Below are 18,750 nucleotides of genomic sequence, written 5' to 3' on the forward strand. Positions count from 1 at the left end.
ATGAATCTGGGTTTGGCAGATGCCAGGAGAACGTTACCTGCCCAAATGCATAATGCCAAGTGTAAAGTTTGGTGGAGGAGGAATCATGGTCTGGGGCTGTTTTTCATGGTTCTGGCTAGGATCCTTAGTTCCAGTGAAGGGAAATCTAAACGCTACAGTTTGCAATGACATTCTAGACAATTCTGTGCTTCCAGCTTTGGTGGTAGCAGTTTGGGGATAGCCCTTTCCTGTTTCAGCATGACAATGCCCCAGTGCACAAAGCCAGGTCCATACCTGAGCTCACTAATGCTTTTGTGGCTGAATGGAAGCAAGTCCACACAGCAATATTCCAACATCTAGTGGAAAGCCTTCCCAGAAGAGTGGAGGCTGTTGTAGCAGCAAAAGGGTAGCAGCAAAAACTCCATATTAATGCCCAGGATTTTGGAATGAGATGTTCGACGAGCAGGTGTCCACATACTTTTGATCATGTAGTGTACCATTAAATATGGATATAAACATAATGGGGATGTATTTCAATCTGCTTTCTAATTTTGTGGTAATATTTGGTCAAACTTAAATATACTTTTTTTTTAATGTTCTTGAAATGAGGACCATCAAGACAAATTAAAATGTATATTGCGTGAACATCAATGGAATATTATGTTAAACCTAAAACAAATATGCTATGAACATCATAAAAACTGACATTTCATTTTAACAAAATGAAGAGAATGTCCTGTGCAACCAAACTAAAAGATTTTATGAATGTCTTTACAACTGAGCATATTTTGTGTTTTGGGAACCTGTCTCTTGTAATGTACCCACACTGTTCCCATAACATATTTACATGTTCTGGGAACATTTAATAAGGCAGAAAGGCTGTTTTAGCAACATTCTTGCAACATCAAAGGAATGTTTTGTGCACCCTGATACACACATTATATGAATGTCATTAGAACTGGACAGCTTTTGCGTTTTGGGAACATATCTCTCGGCATTTCCTCACAATGTTTCCACAACCTAATTAAACATTCTGGGAAACTTATAAGGTCATACAAAATGGGTTCTAGGAACATTCTTGTAACATCAGGTGAATGTTTTTTGCACCCTAAAAGAAACATTGTAGAATCATCTGCACAACTGTACTGACTATCCAACTTGATTTACTTGAATACATTAGGGACATGTACATTTCCATGTCAGTTCAGAACACTGGACATTACAGTGAAATTACAATGAGATAAAAAATCAGTTATCATCTGAAAATGAAAACCACGCATATATAGTTCTTCATTTGAAGGGTTCAGTTATTCAATATAATGTATCATAGTTTAAGGCAATTTTCAACGCTATTTATAATAAAATTAGCTGATTTCCCATGGCCACCCATGATGGGTTCACACACACACACACACACACACACACACACACACACACACACACACACACACACACACACAGCTGCACTGCAGTACTGAGTGAAGAGTGGGGCAAGAGAGGGAGAGAGAAGAGAAGGGATAGGAGAGGGGGGAGAGATTGTTTGCTTGGTCACCTCATTCAACAGCAATATGAAACACCCACCTGGGTGCTGGCTATGGGAACCAAGCGTTGCCAGTTTGTGGTACTTCTCTACCTGGTCCGTCTTGGTCTTGGGGGTTATGCTGTGGAGGGCAAGGGCCTTAGTAATAACACACAGTGGTCACTCACACACCAGGGAAAACATGACAACAAGACCCATATCAAGGGAGCTTTGCGGAGGAAATGAGGAAAGAATGAGAGCCCACAGCAGGAGCCGCTACGTCCACAGTTCCACAGTATTAATAATGTTTTTCAAAGAAATAAAAACATGCCAAAAGGATTAGGAATAGAGGGAAGGGGAAAGTGGGAAAGGGGGATGGGGTGAATGTGGGGGTATGCGAGGAGTTACTTTCGAAGGAAGCAAGGTAGCTGTCTCAGCTCCACTCTAGTCAAGTCAACTTTTATTGCAGATATTATTAAATACAATCCATGAAGAGAGTTTGGATTATATAATAGCAGTTTAGAGCTAGAGTTGTGGCCGAGCTGTAGCTATAGTTAGGTGAGAGAACATCCTAAAGATTGTATTTTTTGTTTTGTTTTTCCTTTGAGCTCCAAGTGAGCGGTCTTATGCCAAGAACTGGCATGTATAGTGGACACGGAGTCACACAATGTGTTCACTGCTCTCTACCCTGCCAAGTCTACTCTACTAGTTTCAAAAACAGACTCCCAACTAGACACATGTAGTTACAGTACAGGGACAAAACATTCCAGAAACACACACAACGCAGAACACACACACAAATACACACAGGCATGCATACACACAAACAAACATAAACGAGCACATGCATGCACACGCACGTGCACACACATGCACAAATGCAACAGGCACCGAATCTGAAGCACAGGAAAGGAAGTTAAAAAACAAAGCCCTTGTTGTTTTAACCGAGACCAAGCATGGCAATATTAACAAAAACAGAGATTTCCTTTGGCAAGAGAGGGGAATATTTTTATGTGTGTATGGGAAGCAGTGCCGTAACGATGGGGATAACTTTTCACATCAAAGCCTCGATCAGACCGACAGCGTCATTGCGTTTTGGTACATTCATTTCCAATGGAACACTGAGTTTGCCTTGAAGCATTGCGTTACAGAAGCAGTTGCAGTGTGTTCTGTGCAGTGCATACGTTGGATTTATCCAATATATGCATAAAATTGTATGTGTAGACTTTACAGAAATAGTAGCAAAAGGTGAATGTTGAACTTTTGATACACACATTTCCACAAAATAGTTTGACTGCAGAATTTATTACGCAGCATTGATGCAATGACGCTGTCGGTCTGATCGAGGCTTAAGAGAGTTGTGTACGACTTGGAGGTCCATCTTGTTTCAATTAAACACCCTCGGCAAAGCCAAGGTGATTCATTTCTTAATGAAAACCACCAGAGTGGCTAAGTGCTTAACACTGGTTAACAAAGAATAATAGATGCAGCGCTAAGAGAGAAGGTATCTCACTCTCATCCCACTTCCCCAAGATGTTTCCTTCCCCTGGTCTATATAACCAACATGCCAGATACACAGAAAAAGAAAAGCTGAGCAGGGTTATGCTGGGTGAGGGGAGAGGAGGGGAGGCACCGGGTTTGTGAAATTGTGAAATCAATCCCCCCCAACCCCTCCATCCCCTTCTCCTCGCTCTTCTTCTTCTGATGCTTTTTAGCCCTTTATTCCTCCCTTGGTTTTTTCTCTCCAGCCGCTCCACTCCTTGAAGATTTCTGTGAATTCAGGATGCCTCAGCAGAAACAGACTCATGTTTCCGCTTAGAAAGGACGCTGTTTTTTTTGACAAGTGTGTGTTCTCTCTCTTGATGGGGCAGTGTGTGTTCGCTATGATTAGACTTGAGCTATCCTTCCCTTTCTTCTGCTGCCTGCTGCTGTGTTCAGTGAAGTGGCCTCAAACTTGTTTTAACAGGAACTAGCCTACAGTATTCATATTTTAACAGAACACTACATCTTATCTCGCGACCTTGTCACTTTGCGAGTTCAAATTACAGATCAATTGCAACCACCGTCGCCAATCTTGAAGCAATTAGATTTGTTGCACATACATGCATGCGTGCGCACACACACATACACACACAAACATAAACACACATCCAAATTGGCAGTTATTTAGCCAGAGGCGTCTGGCAGACTTGAGTCTTTACAACAGACAGGGACCGGATGATCAATGTGGGCTGTTATGTACGTCAGAGACGCACCCCTATCGCCACACATTTCGACCCTTCTTTTCCCACACGCAAACACACACACACACCATAGGGACTGTAATGGAGCAGGTCGAGAGCTTCAAGTTCCTCGGTGTCCATATCACTAAGGAATTATCATGGTCCACACACACCCACACAATTGTGAAGAGGGCATGACAGCACCTCTTCCCCCTCAGGATGCTGAATAGATTTGGCATGGGCACTCAGATCCTGAGTTATACAGCTGCACCATTGAGAGAATCTTGACTGGCTTAATCACCACTTCGTATGGCAACTGCAAGGCACCCGACCGCAAGGCAATACAGAGGGTAGTGAGTACGGCCCAGTACCTCACCGGGGCTGAGCTCCCTGCCATCCAGGACCTCTATACTAGGCGGTGTCAGAGGAAGGCCCAAAAAACTGTCAGACTCCAGCCACCCCAGCTATAAACTGTTCTCTCTGCTACCACACAGCAAGCGGTACCAGTGTACCAAGTCTGGAATCAACAGGACCCTGAACAGCTTCTACAGTCAAGCCATGAGACTGGTAAACAAGGCTGCTAAATAGCTAATCAAATGGCTACCCGGATTACCGGCACTGGCACTTTTTTGAACTAACTGTCTTGCACTGACTCCAATCACACAGACTAGACTCTACCCAAAAACTAACACATACATACACTGACACTCCAACACACACATACACACCCCCACACACACATACCATGCATACTGACGCCATTCTCTCTCTCACACGCACACGCACACGCACACACACACACACACACACACACACACACACACACACACACACACACACACACACACACACACACACACACACACACACACACACACACACACACACACAGCACATACGCTCTTGCTACTGCTCCACATATGCTGCTGCTACAGCTCAGTCTATTGTCTATATAGATGCCTAGTTACTTTACCCCTACCTACAGTGGCTTGTGAAAGTATTCACCGCCCTTAGCATTTTTCCTACTTTGTTGCCTTACAACCTGGAATTAAAATGCATATTTGGGGGGTTTGTATCGTTTGATTTACACAACATGTCTACACTTTGAAGATGCAAAATACATTTTTTTTGTGAAACAAACAAGAAATAAGACAAAAGAACTGAAAACTTGAGCATGCATAACTATTCACCCCCCAAAGTCAATACTTTGTAGAGTCACCTTTTGCAGCAATTACAGCTGCAAGTCTCTCTTGGGTATGTCTCTATAAGCTTGACAAATCTAGCCACTGGGATTTTTTGCCCATTCTTCAAGGCAAAACTGCTCCAGCTCCTTCAAGTTGGATGGGTTCCGCTGGTGTACAGCAGTCTTTAAGTCATACCACAGATTTTCAATTGGATTGAGGTCTGGGCTTTGACTAGGCCATTCCAAGTTATTTAACTGTTTCCCCTTAACCTCTATGGGCTAGGTGGGACGCTAGCGTGCCACCCGTGGTGCACTCCATCAACAGCAGGTGCATTTCAAGAGCGGCAAATTTGAATCCAAATAAATGTCAAAATTCAAATTTTTCAAACATACAACTATTTTACACCCTTTGAAAGATAAACATCTCCTTAATCTAACCACGTTTTACGATTTCAAAAAGGTTTTACGGCGAAAGCATAAATTTAGAGTATGTTAGGACAGTACATTTACAAGAGTTGTGTGTAATGTTTTGTCAAGTCAAAGACAGGATCACCAAAACCATAAAACCAGCTAAAATGATGCACTAACCTTTTACAATCTCCATCAGATGACACTCCTAGGACATTATGTTAGACAATGCATGCATTTTTAGTTCTATCAAGTTCATATTTATATCCAAAAACAGCGTTTTACTATGGCATTGATGTTGAGGAAATCGTTTCCCTCCAATAACCGGCAGTCAAGTCAGCGTCACAAATTAAATAATTAAAATTAGAAAACATTGGTAAAATATTATATTGTCATTTAAAGAATTATAGATTTACATCTCTTGAACGCAATCAACTTGCCAGATTTAAAAATAACCTTACTGGGAAATCACACTTTGCAATAATCTGAGCACTGCGCCCAGAAAAATACGCGTTGCGATACAGACTAGACGTCATGTTGGGGAGATCTAAAATCGAAAATACTATGTAAATAATCCATTACCTTTGATTCTCTTCATCAGATGTCACTTCCAGGTATCACAGGTCCATAACGAATGTAGTTTTGTTCAAAAAAGCTCATCATTTATGTCCAAAAATCTCCGTCTTGTTAGCACATGATCTAAGCCAGCCGGACTTCTCGTCATGAACGAGGGGAAAAAATATATTTCCGTTCGTTCAAACATGTCAAACGTTGTATAGCATAAATCATTAGGGCCTTTTTTAACCAGAACATGAATAATATTCAAGGTGGACGAATGCATACTCTTTTATAACGTATTGGAACGAGGGTACCCAACATGAACTCGCGCGCCAGGTGTCTAATGGGACATCATCGTTCCATGGCTCTTGTTCGGTCAGATCTCCCTCCAGAAGACTCAAAACACTTTGTAAAGGCTGGTGACATCTAGTGGAAGCAATAGGAAGTGCCAAAATATTCCTCAGCCCCTGTGTTTTTCAATGGGATAGGTTTAAAGGTAATACAACACATCAGGTATCCACTTCCTGTCAGAAAATGTCTCAGGGTTTTGCCTGCCAAATGAGTTCTGTTATACTCACAGACACCATTCAAACAGTTTTAGAAACTTTAGAGTGTTTTCTATCCATATATCATAAGTATATGCATATTCTAGTTACTGGGTAGGATTAGTAACCAGATTAAATCGGGTACATTTTTTTTATCCAGACTTGCAAATGCTGCCCCCTAGCCCTAACAGGTTAAACCACTCGAGTGTTGCTTTAGCAGTATCCTTAGCGTCATTGTCCTGCTGGAAGGTGAATCTCCATCCCAATTTCAAATCTCTGGAAGACTGAAACAGGTTTCCCTCAAGAATTTCCCTGTATTTTGCGCCATCCATTATTCCTTCAATTCTGACCAGTTTCCCAGTCCTTGCCAATGAAAAACATCCCCACAGCATGATGATGCCACCACCATGCTTTACTGTGGGGATGGTGTTCTCGGGGTGATGAGAGGTGTTGGGTTTGCACCAGACATAGCAATTTTCTTGATGGCCAAAATGCTAATTTTTAGTCTCATCTGACCAGAGTACCTTCTTTCATATGTTTGGGGAGTCTCCCATATGCCTTTTGGTGAACACCAAATGTGTTTGCTTATTTTTTTCTTTAAAACCTGTTGGGGCTACAGGTTAGCAATGAACCCCGAGCCGGGATTGCTAACAAGGCTGGAAATTCAAAACATCAAAAATCTAATAATTTCAATTTCTCAAACAATCAACTATTTTACACAATTTAAATGATAAACATCTCCTTAATCTAACCACATTGTTCGATTTTCAAAGAGGCTTTACGGCAAAAGCATAAAGTTAGATTATGTTAGGACAGTACATAGCCACAAAAGTACAAACATCCATTTTCAATTCAAGGTCAGGCGTCACCAAAAGCAGAAACCAGCTTGAATTATGCACTAACTTTTGTCAATCTCCATCAGATGACACTCCTAGGACATTATGTTATACAATACATGCATTTTTTGTTCCATCAAGTTCATATTTATATCCAAAAACAGCATTTTACAGTAGCGTGAAATTCAGATTTTTTTCTTCTCTGAAATGCTTCCGGTGAACATAACAAAATTACTATTCGAAAACATTGGTAAATTATAATATTGTCATTCAAAGAATAATATATTATCATCTCGTAATTGCTACCGAATGGCCAGATCTCAAAATAACTTTACTGGGAAATCACATTTTGCAATAAACGGGGTGCTATGCTAAGAACAACAGGCTATGCTATACAGTTAGCATCATCTAAAATCGATAATAACATTGTAAATATCCCCTTACCTTTGATTATCTCCATCAGAAGGCAGGCATCCCAGGTCCGGAAGGCATCCCAGGTCCGGAACAAATGTGGTTTCTTTTGACAAAGTTCATAATTTATGTCCAAATAACACCAAGTACTTAGCGTTCATTATGCTCCCACAAAACGTGGTGGGGGGACTGTAAAATCACGCCGAAAAGCTAAAAAAACCTAGTAAATAATCTATTTATGTTCGTTCAAACATGTCAAATGTTGTTTAGCATTAATCTTTTGGTCCATTTTTAACGTTAAACATCAGTAATATTTTCACACAACCTATCCTATGTCTAGATAAACAATGAAGACAAAACTCACGTTTCTCAGATTTATGCGCAGGCGCAAAAAAATGAAGTGATGACATGTCAACTTCCTTGGATTCTAATTTGCTCTCTGTTTATCATAGACGCTTCAAACAACTTTATAAAGATCGTTGACATCTAGTGGAAGCCGTAGGTGTTGCGAAATGAATCCTTTCTCACTATGGTATCTATAAAACAATGACACTAAATAGTACAGTCACAAAATTCACATTTTTTTGCGATCTATTTTTCACAGGTTTTTGCCTGCAATATGAGTTTTGTTATACTTACAGACACCATTCAAACTGTTTTAGAAAATTTTTATGGCTAGGGGGCAGTATTTTCACGGCTGGATAAAAAACATACCCAATTTAATCTGGTTACCACTCCTACCCAGTAACTAGAATATGCATATACTTATTACATATGGATAGAAAACACTCCAAAGTTTCTAAAACTGTTTGAATGGTGTCTGTGAGTGTAACAGAACTCATTTGGCAGGCAAAAATCTGACAAGGTTTCAGGCAGGAAGTGGCCTGTCTGACAAGGTGTCGTTCTTCTTGTCTCTGTTTATTGAAGAGTGAGGATCTTAGCTGTCCCGTGGCACTTCCTACGGCTGCCATAGGGTCTCAGAAGGCGGCAAAAAGCTGAATCGTGGCTTTGCAGGCTCTGGCTGAAACAAAGTAGCGTGTTTGGGTAGTGGCTGGTTACAGTACTGTGAGACTCAGGCTCGTGCCCGCGTCGACCGAAAGCTTTGTTTACTTTCCTCAGTTTAGCTAAAAGGAGATTCCCGGTCGGAATATTATCGCTTTTTTACGAGAAAAATGGCATAAAAATGGATTTTAAACAGCGGTTGACATGCTTCGAAGTACGGTAATGGAATATTTAGATTTTTTTTGTCACGAATTGCGCCATGCGTGCGACCCTGATTTACCATTTCAGATAGTGTCTGGGACGCACGAAGAAAACGCCGCTATTCAGATATAACGATGGATTATTTTGGACCAAACCAACATTTGTTATTGAAGTAGCAGTCCTGGGAGTGCATTCTGACGAAGACAACAAAAGGTAATCAAACTTTTATAATAGTAAAGCTGATATTGGTGAGTGCTAAACTTGCCGGGTGTCTAAATAGCTAGCCCGTGATGCCTGGGCTATGTACTTAGAATATTGCAAAATGTGCTTTCACCAAAAAGCTATTTTAAAATCGGACATATCGAGTGCATAGAGGAGGTCTGTATCTATAATTCTTAAAATAATTGTTATGCTTTTTGTGAACGTTTATCGGGAGTAATTTAGTAAAATGTTAGCGAATTCCCCGGAAGTTTGCGGGGGGTATGCTAGTTCTGAACGTCACATGCTAATGTAAAAAGCTGGTTTTTGATATAAATATGAACTTGATTGAACAAAACATGCATGTATTGTATAACATAATGTCCTAGGGTTGTCATCTGATGAAGATCATCAAAGGTTAGTGTTGCATTTAGCTGTCTTCTGGGTTTTTGTGACATTATATGCTAGCTTGAAAAATGGGTGTCTGATTATTTCTGGCTTGGTACTCTGCTGACATAATCTAATGTTTTGCTTTCGTTGTAAAGCCTTTTTGAAATCGGACGGTGTGGTTAGATAAAGGAGAGTCTTATCTTTAAAATGCTGTGAAATAGTCATATGTTTGAAAAATTGAAGTTTTTGTATTTTAGAGGAGTTTGTATTTCGCGCCACGCCCATCATTGGATATTGGAGCAGGTGTTCCGCTAGCGGAACGTCTAGATGTAAGAGTTAAGCAATGGCTTTTTTTGGTCCACTCTTCCGTAAAGCCAAGCTCTGTGTAGTGTACGGCTTAAAGTGGTCCCATGGACAGATACTCCAATCTCTGCTGTGGAGCTTTGCAGCTCCTTCAGGGTTATCTTTGGTCTCTTTGTTGCCTCTCTGATTAATGCCCTCCTTGCCTGGTCTGTGAGTTTTGGTGGGCGGCCCTCTCTTGCAGGTTTGTTGTGATGCCATATTCTTTCCATTTTGTAATAATGGATTTAATGGTGCTCCGTGGGATGTTCAAAGTTTCTGATATTTTTTTAGAACCAAACCCTGATCTGTACTTCCCCACAACTTTGTCCCTGACCTGTTTGGAGAGCTCCTTGGTCTATATGGTGCCACTTGCTTGGTGGTGCCCCTTGCTTAGTGGTGTTGCGGACCCTGGGGCCTTTCAGAACACCTGTATATATACTGAGATCATGTGACAGATTATGTGACACTTAAATAATGTTCACCTGTGTGCAATCTAGCTAATTATGTGACTTCTGAAGGTAATTGGTTGCACCAGATATTATTCAGGGGCTTCATAGCAAAGGGGTGAATACATATGCACGCACCACTTTTCATGATTTTTTTTATTTACATTTTTTGAATTAAGTTATTTTTTCATTTCACTTCACCAATTTGGACTATTTTGTGTATGTCCGTTACATAAAATCCAAATAAAAAACTACTTAAATTATAGGTTGTAATGCAACAAAATAGGAAAAATGCCAAGGGGGATGAATACTTTTGCAAGGCACTGTATATGCACATAGCTACCTCAATTACCTCGTCCCCCTTCACATTGACTCTGTACCAGTACACCCTGTATATAGCCATGTTATTTTTAGTTGTTATTGTCATTCATTGTTCACTGTGTATTTATTCCTTGTCATTGTTTCTATTTTTATTTTCAATTTTTTATCTTTATCTTTAACTCTGCATTGTTGGAACATAACCAATAAGTAATAATTTCACTGTTAGTCTACACCTGTTGTTTATGAAGCATGGGAAAAATAAGTTTGATTTGACGCACACACACACAGGCTTGGGGAGTAACGGATTACATATAATTAGTTACATGTAACGATTACAAAAAATAGAACTGTAAAAAATAGATTATTAATAGATTATCCAACTTGAATAAACGCTTGGCAGTAAGGACGACGGTAGTGGTTTAATCTACAGACGGTACAGATATCACTTATTACTTACAGCGGGGGAAAAAACTATTGATCCCCTGCTGATTTTGTACATTTGCCCACTGATAAAGAAAGGATCAGTCTATCATTTTAATGGTAGGTTTATTTGAACAGTGAGAGACAGAATAACCTCTTACATCTAGACGTTCCGCTAGCGGAACACCTGCTCCAATATCCAATGATGGGTGTGGCGCGAAATACAAATTCCTCTAAAATCCGAAAACTTCAATTTTTCAAACATATGACTATTTTACAGCATTTTAAAGACAAGACTCTCGTTAATCTAACCACACTGTCCAATTTCAAAAAGGCTTTACAGCGAAAGCAAAACATTAGATTATGTCAGCAGAGTACCCAGCCAGAAATAATCAGACACCCATTTTTCAAGCTAGCATATAATGTCACAAAAAACAAAACCACAGCTAAATGCAGCACTAACCTTTGATGATCTTCATCAGATGACAACCCTAGGACATTATGTTATACAATGCAAGCATGTTTTGTTCAATCAAGTTCATATTTATATCAAAAACCATCTTTTTTACATTAGCATGTGACGTTCAGAACTAGCATACCCCCCGCAAACATCCGGTGAATTTACTAAATTACTCACGATAAACGTTCACAAAAAGCATAACAATTATTTTAAGAATTATAGATACAGAACTCCTCTATGCACTCGATATGTCCGATTTTAAAATAGCTTTTCGGTGAAAGCACATTTTGCAATATTCTCAGGAGATAGCCCAGCCATCACGGCTAGCTATTTAGACACCGACCAAGTTTAGCCCTGACCAAACTCCGATTTACTATTACAAAAGTTTTGATTACCTTTGTTGTCTTCATCAGAATGCACTCCCAGGACTGCTACTTCAATAACAAATGTTGGTTTGGTCCAAAATAATCCATCGTTATATCCAAATAGCGGCGTTTTGTTCGTGCGTTCTAGACACTATCCGAAGTGTAAATAAGGGTTACGAGCATGGCGCAATTCGTGACAAAAGATTTCTAAATATTCCATTACCGTACTTCGAAGCATGTCAACCGCTGTTTAAAATCCATTTTTATGCCATTTTTCTCGTAAAAAGCGATAATATTCCGACCGGGAATCTCCTTTCAGGTAAACAGAGGAAAGAAAACAAAGCTTTCGGTCGACGCGGGCACGAGCCTGAGTCTCACAGTACTGTAACCAGCCACTACCCAAACGCGCTACTTTGTTTCAACCAGAGCCTGCAAAGCCACGATTCAGCTTTTTGCCGCCTTCTGAGAGACCATGTGAGCCGTAGGAAGTGTCACGTAACAGCAGAGATCCTTTGTAATGGATAGAGATGGCAAAGAAGGCCAAGAAATGGTCAGACAGGGTACTTCCGGTACAGAATCTTCTCAGGTTTTGGCCTGCCAAATGAGTTCTGTTATACTCACAGACACCATTCAAACAGTTTTAGAAACATTGGAGTGTTTTCTATCCAAAGCTAATAATTATATGCATATTCTAGTTTCTGGGCAGGAGTAATAATCAGATTAAATCGGGTACGTTTTTTATCCGGCTGTGAAAATACTGCCCCCTATCCATAACAGGATAACAACAAAAATATCCAGAAATACGCATGTCAAAAATGTTATAAATTGATTTGCATTTTAATGAGGGAAATAAGTATTTGACGCCCTCTCAATCAGAAAGATTTCTGGCTCCCAGGTGTCTTTAATACAGGTAACGAGCTGAGATTAGGAGCACACTCTTAAAGGGAGTGCTCCTAACCGCAGCTTGTTACCTGTAAAAAAGACACCTGTCCACAGAAGCAATTAATCAATCAGATTCCAAACTCTCCACCATGGCCAAGACCAAAGAGCTCTCCAAGGATGTCAGGGACAAGATTGTAGACCTACACAAGGCTGGAATGGGCTACAAGACCATCGCCAAGCAGCTTGGTGAGAAGGTGACAACAGTTGGTGCGATTATTCGCAAATGGAAGAAACACAAAAGAACTGTCATTCTCCCTCGGCCTGGGGCTCCATGCAAGATCTCACCTCGTGGGGTTGCAATGATCATGAGAACGGTGAGGAATCAGCCCAGAACTACACGGGAGGATCTTGTCAATGATCTCAAGGCAGCTGGGACCATAGTAACCAAGAAAACAATTGGTAACACACTACGCCGTGAAGGACTGAAATCCTGCAGTGACCACAAGGTCCCCCTGCTCAAGAATGCATATACATGCCCGTCTGAAGTTTGCCAATGAACATCTGAATCATTCAGAGGACAACTGGTGAAAGTGTTGTGGTCAGATGAGACCAAAATGGAGCTCTTTGGCATCAACTCAACTCGCCGTGTTTGGAGGAGGAGGAATGCTGCCTATGACCCCAAGAACACCATCTCCACCGTCAAACATGGAGGTGGAAACATTATGCGTTGGGGGTGTTTTTCTGCTAAGGGGACAGGACAACTTCACCGCATCAAAGAGACAATGGACAGAGCCATGTACCATCAAATCTTGGGTGACAACCTCCTTCCCTCAGCCATGGCATTGAAAATGGGTCGCGGATGGGTATTCCAGCATGACAATGGCCCAAAACACACGGCCAAGGCAACAAAGGAGTGGCTCAAGAAGAAGCACATTAAGGTCCTGGAGTGGCCTAGCCAGTCTCCAGACCTTAATCCCGTAGAAAATCTGTGGAGGGAGCTGAAGGTTCGAGTTGCCAAACGTCAGCCTCGAAGCCTTAATGACTTGGAGAAGATCTGCAAAGAGGAGTGGGACAAAATCCCTCCTGAGATGTGTGCAAACCTGGTGGCCAACTACAAGAAACGTCTGACCTCTGTGATTGCCAACAAGGGTTTTGAAACCAAGTACTAAGTCATGTTTTGCAGAGGGGTCAAATACTTATTTCCCTCATTAAAATGGAAATCATTTTATAACATTTTTGACATGTTTTTTTCTGGATTCTTTTGTTGTTATTCTGTCTCTCACTGTTTGTAAGTGGGCAAATGTACAAAATCAGCAGGGGATCCAATACTTTCCCCCCCCCACTGTATATCTACATCTGGCATTGATGTGAATCACACTGCTGTTCTCTCATTTAGCTATTTGCGCCTTACGGATAATGGTTGTTGTGGATTGCTGTTCACATGTATATGGCAACATAGTGTAATGGCATCACCGGCCTGAATCCAATAAGGAGACAGTCAGTACATCTGTAAAGCATATAATTAGCTTACAAATGAGATAACATTATTTCAAGAGCTATGTTAAGAATTGAGGGATGATGACAATTGTTGACTCTGTTTTTCTGTTAGACAAAGTGCACAGTTGGGTGCAAAACTAATCCCCTGGTCATGAACAGAAGCCGGGACTACTAGAAGGAGCAAAGGTGGGTATCATAACATGTCCAGCAATGTGATTGCAATGATTTAGTGACCTCCAAAATTAATTTAAATCATTGTTCATTTGCTATTTTCATAGATTGTCTGGCAAGACCTCAGAATAAAAGGACCCTTGTGACACCTACTCTGTTGTTGTCAGAGTCTCCCTCGACTCCTATGAAAAAGACACGTCACATGATGAGGCCTCTGATAGTTACCCGAGTTACTGGCCTGATGACACAGATGGCTTCATCAATAATGACAATTTTATCAGTCTTATCGGAAAGTGGTATTAAAAAATTCCCGCCTTGATATACTAGTACGCTAATTCCCCAACCAAGCAGACACAACTTATAGAGTCATTCTGGTTGTGAAGTGTATTAGAAAAAAGTTTTGTTCTTTCTTAGAACAAAATACAATTCACCACTTGGCTGTCTATTATATCACCCTGTCACAGGCCGTTGTTCGAGAGATGTCCAGTTTGCAGACGCACATGCAGCATAGAGAAGACCAGCAAGGGGGCCCTCATCAGCATCATGAAGACATGCCCTCACTGTGAACATTCCTTAATGGAACAGTCATGTTGGCAAGTATTTATTTATTTATTTTATTTTTTATTTAACCTTTATTTAACCAAGTAGGCAAGTTGAGAACGAGTTCTCATTTACAATTGCGACCTGGCCAAGATAAAGCAAAGCAGTTCGACACATACAACAACACAGAGTTACACATGGAGTAAAACAAACATACAGTCAATAATACAATAGGAAAATAAGTCTATATACAATGTGAGCAAATGAGGTGAGATAAGGGAGGTAAAGGCAAAAAGGCCATGGTGGCAAAGTAAATTCAATATAGCAAGTAAAACACTGGCAGATTTGTAGTGGAAGAAAGTGCAAAGTAGAAATAGAAATAATGGGGTGCAAAGGAGACAAATAAATAAATAAATAAATACAGTAGGGGAAGAGGAAGTTGTTTAGGCTAAATTATAGATGGGCTATGTACAGGTGCAGTGATCTGTGAGCTGCTCTGACAGCTGGTGCTTAAAGCTGGTGAGGGAGATAAGTGTTTCCAGTTTCAGAGATTTTTGTAGTTCGTTCCAGTCATTGGCAGCAGAGAACTGGAAGGAGAGGTGGCCGAAGGAGGAATTGGCTTTGGGGGTGACCAGAGAGATATACCTGCTGGAGCGGGTGCTACAGGTGGGTGCTGCTATGGTGACCAGTGAGCTAAGATAAGGGGGGACTTTACCTAGCAGGGTCTTGTAGATGACCTGGAGCCAGTGAGTTTGGCGATGAGTATGAAGCGAGGGCCAGCCAACAAGAGTGTACAGGTCGCAGTGGTGGGTAGTATATGGGGCTTTGGTGACAAAACGGATGGCACTGTGATAGACTGCATCCAGTTTATTGAGTAGGGTTTTGGAGGCTATTTTGTAAATGACATCGCCGAAGTCGAGGATCGGTAGGATGGTCAGTTTTACGAGGGTATGTTTGGCAGCATGAGTGAAGGATGCTTTGTTGTGAAATAGGAAGCCAATTCTAGATTTAACTTTGGATTGGAGATGTTTGATGTGAGTCTGGAAGGAGAGTTTACAGTCTAACCAGACACCTAGGTATTTGTAGTTGTCCACATATTCTAAGTAAGAACCGTCCAGAGTAGTGATGCTGGACGGGCGGGCAGGTGCAGGCAGCGATCGGTTGAAGAGCATGCATTTAGTTTTATTTGTATTTAAGGGCAGTAGGAGGCCACAGAAGGAGAGTTGTATGGCATTGAAACTCGTCTGGAGGGTTGTTAACACAGTGTCCAAAGAAGGGCCAGAAGTATACAGAATGGTGTCGTCTGCGTAGAGGTGGATCAGAGACTCACCAGCAGCAAGAGCGACATCATTGATGTATACAGAGAAAAGAGTTGGTCCAAGAATTGAACCCTGTGGCACCCCATAGAGACTGCCAGAGGTCCGGACAACAGGCTATCCAATTTGACACATTGAACTCTATCAGAGAAGTAGTTGGTGAACCAGGCGAGGCAATCATTTGAGAAACCAAGGCTATTGAGTCTGCCGATGAGGATGTGGTGATTGACAGAGTCGAAAGCCTTGGCCAGGTCAATGAATACGACAGCACAGTATTGTTTCTTGTCGATGGCGGTTACGATATCGTTTCGCCCCTTTAGCGTGGCTGAGGTGCACCCATGACCATCTCTGAAACCAGATTGCATAGCGGAGAAGGTGCGCTGGGATTCGAAATGGTCGGTAATTTGTTTGTTAACTTGGCTTTCGAAGACCTTAGAAAGACAGGGTAGGATAGATATAGGTCTGTAGCAGTTTGGATCAAGAGTGTCACGCCCTTTGAAGAGGGGGATGACCGTAGCTGCTTTCCACTCTTTGGGAATCTCAGACAACACAAAAGAGAGGTTGAACAGGCTAGTAATAGAGGTTGCAACATTTTCGGCAGATCATTTTAGAAAGAAAGCGTCCAGATTGTCTTTCCCGGCTGATTTGTAGGGGTCCAGATTTTGCAGCTTTTTCAGAACATCAACTGACTGGATTTGGGAGAAGGAGAAATGGAGAAGGCTTGGGCGAGTAGCTGTGGGGGGTGCAGTGCTATTGACCGCGGTATGGGTAGCCAGGTGGAAAGCATGGCCAGCCGTAGAAAAATGCTTATTGAAATTCTCAATTATAGTGGATTTATCGTGGTGACAGTGTTTCCTATCCTCAGTGCAGTGGGCAGCTGGGAGGAGGTGTTCTTATTCTCCATGGACTTTACAGTGTCCCAGAACATTTCGAGTTTTTGTTGCAGGAAGCAAATTTCTGCTTGAAAAAGCTAGCCTTGGCTTTTCTAACTGCCTTTGTATATTGGTTTCTAACTTCCCTGAAAAGTTCAAAGTATCCGGATAGCAACCTTCATGTATCACTTATTTTTACAAATACAGAAGGTAACCTACTTCATTACTTTGATACATGTGATAACCCAATTGTGAAACATAATTTATGTTAACTGACATTATTTGTTGCTTATTTTCCACATCTTAGAAGCATATAATGACCAGGGCATACTCTAGCGTGGTGTAATCAGCCTTGTCGCTGTGTTCACCATTCTATTTCACTTCACATTTTAAGATATCTGAAGTGAAATAGAAAGGTGAACACAGCAATCAGGTTGGTTCCACCAGGCAAATCATAACCACCATTGATAATGTAATCAGTGTTCTCTCTCTCTCTCTGTGTGTGTGTGTGTGTGTGTGTGTGTGTGTGTGTGTGTGTGTGTGTGTGTGTGTGTGTGTGTGTGTGTGTGTGTGTGTGTGTGTGTGTGTGTGTGTGTGTGTGTGTGTGACCAACCCATATCTTTTATGAGAGGCTAGGAGATGATCTACACTGGGGCTCTGGCAAAGACCTCACCTCTTGCCTGCTCACCAACAGTTGTCGATGGGGAGAACATAATTAGGTAGGTTTAGTCTGACCTATTTAAACTTCAACATAGTATCTGTTTGTGTGTCAGATATTACCAATTCTAACTGCCATTGGTAATAGAACAGTGACTATGCGTGTATGTGTTCAGAGATACCTGTATTGAACCACCACTTGGGAGACCTGCAAGATGATGTGATAGAATCCAGACTGACAGACAGGCTTGATGCTGATGTCTATGACTGGAGAGAGACTTTGCACCCAGGAATAAAGTTATACAAGACATATTTTGTTATTGGGGGGTAGCCCCAGTACCACCAGACAAAATGTTGATAGGTACAGTATCTGCATCGGCTGTGAGTGACAATAAAAGATGAAAGACAAGTGTAATATTTGCACATTGTTATATTAGCAGAACAATGCTTCTACAGTATTATTTGAAGGATGGTTTACTCAACATGGAATTGTCACACTTGAAAGTTATCAAAACACTTTGTTTAGAATATCTACATAAGTTCAGCAATTGCATTCTTCTCATATTAATCTGTAGGCTAATTAGTATGAGAAGAGTGCCATCATCCTGCATCTCACATCTGCCTGTAGTTATTGAACTCTGCCTGCTGGACCCATGAGGTAAACTCTGTCATATCTAGAATGGCGTGTCATGCACTTCACCCCTCCTGCCACCTGAACATGTCATAACCTATAATACGGGGGTGTCAAACTAATTTCACGGAGGGCCGAGTGTCTGCTGTTTTTTGGTTAAGATATAGACAACCAGGTGAGGGGAGTTCCTTACCAATTAGTAACCTTAATTCATCAATCAAGTACAAGGGACGAGTGAAAACCCGCAGGCACTTGGCCCTCTGTGGAATGAGTTTGACACGTGCTGTAATACATTACATAGATGGAAGGGACTTCACTACCCACTGGAGATTTGAAGACAGAACCTCACCCAGAGAGCTGTGCATGTCAATGTGTTAG

This window comes from Salmo salar, chromosome 10, assembly GCF_965601325.2.
Source record: "Salmo salar chromosome 10, fSalSal1, whole genome shotgun sequence".
In the NCBI taxonomy this organism is placed as follows: Eukaryota; Metazoa; Chordata; class Actinopteri; order Salmoniformes; family Salmonidae; genus Salmo; species Salmo salar.